This window comes from Barbus barbus, assembly GCF_936440315.1.
Source record: "Barbus barbus genome assembly, chromosome: 30".
In the NCBI taxonomy this organism is placed as follows: Eukaryota; Metazoa; Chordata; class Actinopteri; order Cypriniformes; family Cyprinidae; genus Barbus; species Barbus barbus.
In genome coordinates, this window is record NC_136758.1 from 12643623 (window position 1) to 12651242 (window position 7620).

The following is a 7620-nucleotide window of genomic DNA, read 5'->3' on the forward strand; positions in this document are numbered from 1 at the left end:
CGTTTAATCAGTTGTTGATTTTGACAGAATCCAGAGATCCTTAGCTTTTCTACACTATTTTGGTCTTGTTCCAAAAGGAGGAAAGTTTTATTGAAGTGTTTATAAGCAGCTTTTCTTATTTTTGCTCTTTTAAATTCCTAGCGTTTAAAATTGGCAAAAAAAATCCCCGTGATGCCAACTCCAAGACAACTTTTTCACTGTTTCCATAGTAATAAGCTATGGAAGCCCATTTCTGCTATGGAATTATAATAATTAGAAGGAAAAAAAAGTTAATTGTCACTTTTTCATCTCACAATTCTGACTTTTTATCTCACAATTCTGACTTTTTATCTCACAAAATCTGTCTTTTTATTCATAATTCTGACTTTTTACTCACAATTCCGAGTTTGCATCTCACAATTATAATTTTTTTCTCTGAATTCTGAGTTTATATCTCACATTTCACCACAGAATAAAAAACAAAAAAGGTAATTGTGACTGGGATGTAACGATTACCGGTTTGACGATAAATCATGATAAAATTCTCCACGGTTAGTATAACCGTTTCGTATTTTAATTATCATTAAAACCGTATTTGATTACCGCGATCTGAACATCTCACGATAAATAAATACTGTCCAGCATAAAGCAGAGTGTACAGTCTCACGAGCGCACGGCAGCAGAGTTTCATTCTGAGAGTGAAAACAGGGCGGAAAGGTTTTAAAAGAGTGCTGAGGGAATTATACAAATGAATATATCAGTGAATTAATTATATGAATGTACCTCTGAAGGATCTGACTGTCTTCAGAAACGATTCGATGGCATTTTGTTTTCATCTCAGCTCCACGTAATACCTAAAGGAAGTTTTCTTAAACACAATACTGCTTTGTTCACGGAGTTCACGGGAATCAGATGTAATTCAGCTTTTCCATATAAAGCGCCACCTGCTGTCAGAGAGTGGATTTACAGACACTTATTTACATTCAGCCTGTGTGCAGTTTCTGTCTGGCCAAAAAAATTACCAAATTTGCATGCCCTGCTGTAAATTTTAACCGGTTGATGAAAAACAAGCTTATATGGGTTCTACACATTTAAACAATTCAGATAAGCTATATAGAATTATTTATGGAGCAGATAAGTGGATAGAGAGTTGGACTTGTAACCTGAAGGTTGTGGGTTCGAGTCTCAGGTCCAGCAGGGATTGTAGGTGGGGTAGTGAATAACCAACACTCTCTCCACCCTCAATACCACGACTGAGGTGAGACCCTTGAGCAAGGCACCGAACCCCCAACTGCTCCCCGGGCGCCGCAGCATTGACTGCCCACTGCTCCGGGTGTATGTTCACTACTGTATGTACACTTGGATGGGTTAAATGCAGAGCACACATTCTGAGTATAGGTCACCATACTTGGCCACACACCACTTCCCCTCTCCCCTTCCCCTTATTAATCAATTATCATTTTGACTTAACTCTTTTCTTTAAAGGCTGAAATGTGAGGTTTACCTCTATATGAAACTTTTTCAAAGCTTTATTTGAACATTTACATTATTTATTTGAACATGCTATTAAACTGGTGTCAGTCAAGTTGTCATTTAAAATCCAGACCTCACTGGTAATGTTATTGTTTTAGTGATTATGCAAACAAGTCATTTTATTTGCTGTTTGTTGATTTTTAAATATAAAACTTGGTGAAGTGATTTATGTATCGGTACTTTTTGAACATCTCCAGCACATTTTAACAATACCGTGATAATACTGATAACCGTGATAATTTTGGTCACTATAATCGTGCTGAGAAATTTTCATACCGTTACATCCCTGTGACATATCTTACAATGAACTATCATTTAATTTTAATTGCAAGGTTATATCTCACAATTCTGACTTTTCTTCTCAGAATTGTGTTTATATCCTGTAATTCTAACTTTTTTTTTTCAGAACTGCAAGAAAAGTCAGAATTGTGAGATAAAAAGTCACAAGTACCTTTAAAAAAAAAACATTATAATAAAATTCTGAGGTAGAAATATGCTTCCATAGTAAGCAACTTTGAATATCAGCAGAAATGTGGTCATACAAGAGAAATAAAGTTACTATTTTGAAAGGATAACAGAGAATGTGGGAAATCTCTTGAAGGCAATGACTTGTGAAAGAGATGTAAGTCTCTAAAAGAGGTATTAGATACAGTTCCTGTCCCTTTTTTTTTAAATCAAAATTCATGTGATCTCCATAAGATGAAAACCTCCATTGGCCTCTCATAACTCCTCTTTCTTGCGGGCCTGCACCAGGGAAAAGACCACCGCTGCGAGAGTGTTTCTCCCGAGAGAGATCCCTCTGCTGGTGTTTCTCTCAGCATAGCTTGATCTCTGTTCCCGACTGCTAACAAAGTATGTGCGGACCCCTCCCCGCTGTTCACTAACCCCTTTGACGTAGATATCTCCTCTAAGCTGTAGCACAAAGCCGCAGTCAGCCAGGATACGGCTTGTGACCTCTGGGACCTGAATACGCTCACTGAGTCCTGTGCTGTCCATTCGGCTGGCAAGATTCACAGTCATGCCCCAAATATCATACAGGGGTTTAGTGGCGCCAATCACTCCGGCGATTACAGGCCCATGAGAAATACCTGTATGATAGAAAAGCAGTTATATCCACATTAAAGTTGTTTCAGGAGAAGAGCAATTTACTACATTTTCTTTAAAAAGCATTTTCTTTTGGAATAAAATACATCAGTTGCATACAATAAAACCAGGCAGGTGCATCAAGAAAGTACAACGGGTTCAATATTGATTTCACGTTGGCCAAAGAACTATGTTCTAAATCCAAATACTGTATTATTTTTTAGAATAATCTTAATTGTCCAATCCAATCACATTAAAATCATACTGATGGTCTTGTTTAAGCTCATTAGTGTGTCTGTACTGGCTCAGAGTAGGTAAATTACTTCCCTGTCTGTCATTTTTTTTATACAGTTGTGGTGTAACACAGTTGGAGAGGCTGAAGAAAGTAACAAGAACTCAGAACAAGGTGCACAGTGGCCAGTAAACACCTGCACCCATCCTGAGGTACAGTAGATGCATTCTGAATACAACTATTTTTATATAATATCATTATTTTTCTCACATCTCATCTCTCATCTGAGAAAACTGAAAGTGCAAATTGTGTGTGGGCCTATTTATAAGCAAAAATGCAATACAAAGTATAAAAGCTGTTCCTTGGCAGTCCATACCTTTCCCTCGATGTGTCTGTCTTTGAAGACTAGCGTGAAGGGTGTGATGTGTTCTTTGCGCATTCGCTCACTACTGCGCACCTCGATGGCTTGTTTTATTCTCTTGTTGATTTCTCGAGACCCGGCACAATGAGGAGTAATCTGATTGGGCAGCTGCACCAGAGAGCCATTGGTGAAAGTGGCTAAAATCTAAAAGATGACATTACAAAAAACATTGCATGTATTTCAAGTAAAAAATTAAAATAAATTATAACAATTATTAATAGTGAAAGATAATGGTTATTAGTTTTCTTTTTATCATACTGATTGATATTGGAATGTAAAGAAAGCATTTAAAAACTATTTACACAAAATTGTATAGATTTTTAATATCAGCCATTTATTGGTTATCAGCCATAACATGGAAATAATCATTGGCAATCAAAGTTTAAGTATCAATCAGTGCATTCCATAAACAAACATTCTTAATTAGGAGCTCGAATTGCTGTTTAACAAAAATCGTGTTTACAGTAATATTCTTACATTTGAAGTCTATAGGACAAGGTGCAGAACCTTGATAAATGTTAGCTATCTGCTAAGTATAGTCAATGATAAAAAATATGTCTGTAATGCATAACCATGAACACTAGTTCCAACATTAATATGACCATTTAGACAAATTAATAACTCAAATAACACATTTTTGCCTTGCACATAGACCTACATGTTAAAGGGACAGTTTAAAATGTCAAATTCTGTCATCATTTACTCACCCTCATGTTTTTCCTAACCTGTTTCTCTCTTCTGTTGAGCACAAAAGAAGATATTTTGAAGAATGCTGGTAACTGTTGCCCGTAGCCATTGGCTTCCATAATATGAAAAAATAAAAATACTGAAGTCAATGGCTACCGTCAACTGTTTACCAACATTCTTCAAATGGCTTTTTTGTGTGGGTGCTACAGAATAAAAAAAAACTCACACAGGTTTGGAACAAGTGGAGGGTAAGTAAATTATGGCAAAAGTTTCATAAAGTAAACATGTTTTTGTTTGGTTTTACAAACAAGAGACTACTTATAAATTATTTGCTAATGTAATGGACCATGCCACTGATGCTGGTGATAAAGTTACTAAAAGATTCACTGAATAACATAGTGTGGCACTATTTAACAGATTTGATAACTTTACATCTTATGACTAACTAGAGAGGGCATTCAGATCAAAGGAAGGTTTATGAAGCCAACACTGACTCACACAGTTCATTCCAATGATGTTATCAAAAGGAAGCTCAGCACTCCATGTTTATCCTCATGCAGTGATTCTCCTAAAATATCGAAAGATATTGTTCAATAAGCTTCCAACATTACTTTTGACACTAAAACTAATAGTGATTGCCATGATATTTGCAGTTCAATAGCTGCAACAAAGTGTTTTCTAATCTCATACTGTACACTACAGTAAGACATTGACCATATCCCTTTTCTCCAACTGCCTGTGAAACTCAAAGGTTAATCTTTCGCACCTCGGCAAGGCGATCAAAGCGACCGAACAGCTCATTGAGTGTGCGCACCAATTCCTGAGCTGACATGGTCATGGAGAGAGAGGTGAAGCCTTTTATATCAGCAAACAGGATACTGAGACAAGACCACATACATTTTCATTTCATGCACCATTCTTGCAACCTAAATATACTAGAAGATAGTACTGCACAGGTAGCTACATGTACCTGGCATCTTTGTACTGATGAAAGTAAGTTTTATGGAACTGTTGAGGAAGCAATTCGTCATCCATAGCAGTCATATCACCAATCATCTCCGTAGCAATAAATCGAGGAAGAATTCTAATGCAAAATGATTCCTAATGCAAGCGCTCCTAATGCAAAATGATTCCTCTTTTCCTCAGAAGTTTCATATTAATGATCTATAAATGTCTTCTTAAATCAAGACTCTCAACCCTGTCTCTGGTTCTCTCGTTCCATTTTTACTCGTCCTTCGATGCAACGCCGTATCTCAAGGAATGCCTGCCTTTGGGCACGATCCGATAAGTAGTGGATGAACAGCCCTGCGGTATTCATAGGCATGTACAACAGACCTTTTGCAAGTAACTGAAAGAAAACCGAGAGTAAAATTGAGCAGTTTATCAAAAAGAAGACCAAGTACAACTCAGTAGATGCATAAAAAAAGACTGAAACTCTCATGGACTGACTCCATACTTTTGAGGATAATTCTTGTGATGATCTTTGATTCCAAAGAAGCATTGCTTTTCTCTTACTTTATGACACTGAGGTGAGAATCGAAAGTGAACTTTGATGAAGTTTGATGAGCTTTGAGCTTGAGCATGGAATCTTTATTACCTTTCTTACAATGGCTGTCTCATTGTAGTTCCTAAGGGCGTCCACCAACAGGTGCAAGGCAGCAGTGAAGAACCCTATGCAGATGGACCATAGTAGAGGTAGAGGCAATAGCGTGTAGGTGGCAAACAGGGTGAAGAGAACATACCAGGACTGGTCCTTCTCTAACCCACATGCCAAACCACCCAGTGCCTGCACAGTCTGGGACAGCTAGCTTGCCATCCCAGCATAGCGCAGGTAATCTGGAGACATCAATCCTTTACAGGTCAGGACTAAGACACATAAGACTGCTCCAAGTCCCACGAAGAGCCCAGCCAACCATCCTCGTTGAGAGTCCACCAACTCAGGGGCCACAGCCAAGTGGATGAAGAGAATATGGAGTTTGGTAAAGAAATCAATGACATTAGTGACTACAAGAGAAGCTCGGCGCTGACCAGACGAGTGCTGCTGGTATAGATGCTCAAGATCATGAGATTTAAACTTGTGGTGGAGAACCGGAAGGAAAATTCCATGCACTGTGGAGCCCCATCTTACGAAGAAGTCAGCATCACAGAGCAAGCCGGTGGACTTCCGTGTGCAGGTGGAGTTGCGCTCTTGTAATGGGTGGATGCGGGCTGCAGAGGAACGCCGCTTATGCATGCCTGCATTGCCCCGTGCAGCTTTGTTACGAATCTGCCTGTTGATGTCATCAATGTAGGCATCAGTAACAATGATTGTTCGAGAATTGGCTGTTCGCCCCTCGTGGTGCATTCCTCGTTGGTCGATTATGTGGTGTACTGCATTCTGCCACATTAGCTGCTTGCGTTTCAGGCTGGGGGAGGGAAGCGCAGCTGGGCATACCTTAGGCGGAACAATGACTTCTGTAGAACTCAAAGCCATAATCCAAAGCTGATATGAACAGGCTTTAGATCCCAAAATTCAACTCAAGACCTCTATCAACTGCACAAACCTGAAAGACAGAAAAGAAAAGATTCAACAGTCTGGAATGTATGGAACATTGAAGGTGTCTCAGAATGAAATCCAAAAATATTATTATGATTACCCTAAAGAATATACCCTAAAATTAGTTTAATACTCCCCAAAGTACCCCTGTTACAGGTTCAGTACCCCTTACAAAAATAAATTCAGTATCCCCCCAGAGTACCCCAAAACAAGTTCAGTTGCCTCTAAAATACCCCTATAACAAGTTCAATACCCCCAAAGACTCCTAAAAGTACCACTGAAACAAGTTCAGTTCCTCTTAACAATTACCAAAATAAGGTCAATACCCCCAGATTACTGCCAAATTAGTTTTTTCACCCCCAAGAAGAGCCTAAAATTGGTTTAATACTCCCCAAAGTACGCCTAAAACATTTTCAGTACACCTTAACAATTACAAAACAAGTTCAGTACCATCCAAAATAACCCTAAAACAAGTTCAGTACCCCCAAAGACTCACAAAACAAGTTCAGTAACCCCCAGAATTCCCGAAAATGCATATTTCCCCTTTCAATTACTCTAAAATAAGTTTAATGCTCCCCAAAATACCCCTAAAACAAGTCAAATATCTCATAACAATTATCAAAACAAGGTCAGTACCCACACAGTACCCCAAACAAGTTCAGTACACTCCCTCAAATATATGTAAAACAAGTTCAATACCCCTCAAAGACAACAAATTCAAAATCCACAAAATACCTTCAAATCAAGTTCAGTACCTCCCCCCATACCCTTAAAACATACCCCAGTCTACCTCAAAAATAAGTTTACTCCCACATATATCCCCAGAATTTAATCAATATGACTTTACACAATGCATGCAATGTGCATATTAACATAAGGAATGCAAAAAGTCAGACTATTAATCCAGAATGATTTGCAGAAGACATAATTGATTTAAACTGTGTATAGATATGCAATAAAAGTAAAAGTAAATGGAAGGATACTTGCCATCGATGTGGTGCTGCAAGCTTGATAAATCTTGTAACAATGCATGCATCTGCTCCTCCATGAACATAGCTCAGATAAACTGATCCAGACCTAAGCAAATATCTAAAACGGTACATTCTTCTTGTCCCTCAAAGGTGGGATACTCGGCAGCTGAGTGCAGAA

At 38.4% G+C, this 7620-nt stretch overlaps 1 pseudogene across 1 annotated transcript; it reads right to left on the reverse strand.

Annotated features, from left to right (window-relative positions):
• Nucleotides 1-2579: 2579 nt before the first annotated feature.
• Nucleotides 2580-6408, reverse strand: LOC306850051 (adenylate cyclase type 8-like; annotated as a pseudogene). Its single transcript has 6 exons — nucleotides 5533-6408; nucleotides 5134-5283; nucleotides 4906-5036; nucleotides 4702-4813; nucleotides 3204-3392; nucleotides 2580-2600 (listed from the first exon to the last, which is right to left on the reverse strand). The product of its transcript is annotated as an adenylate cyclase type 8-like (transcript).
• Nucleotides 6409-7620: the final 1212 nt, after the last annotated feature.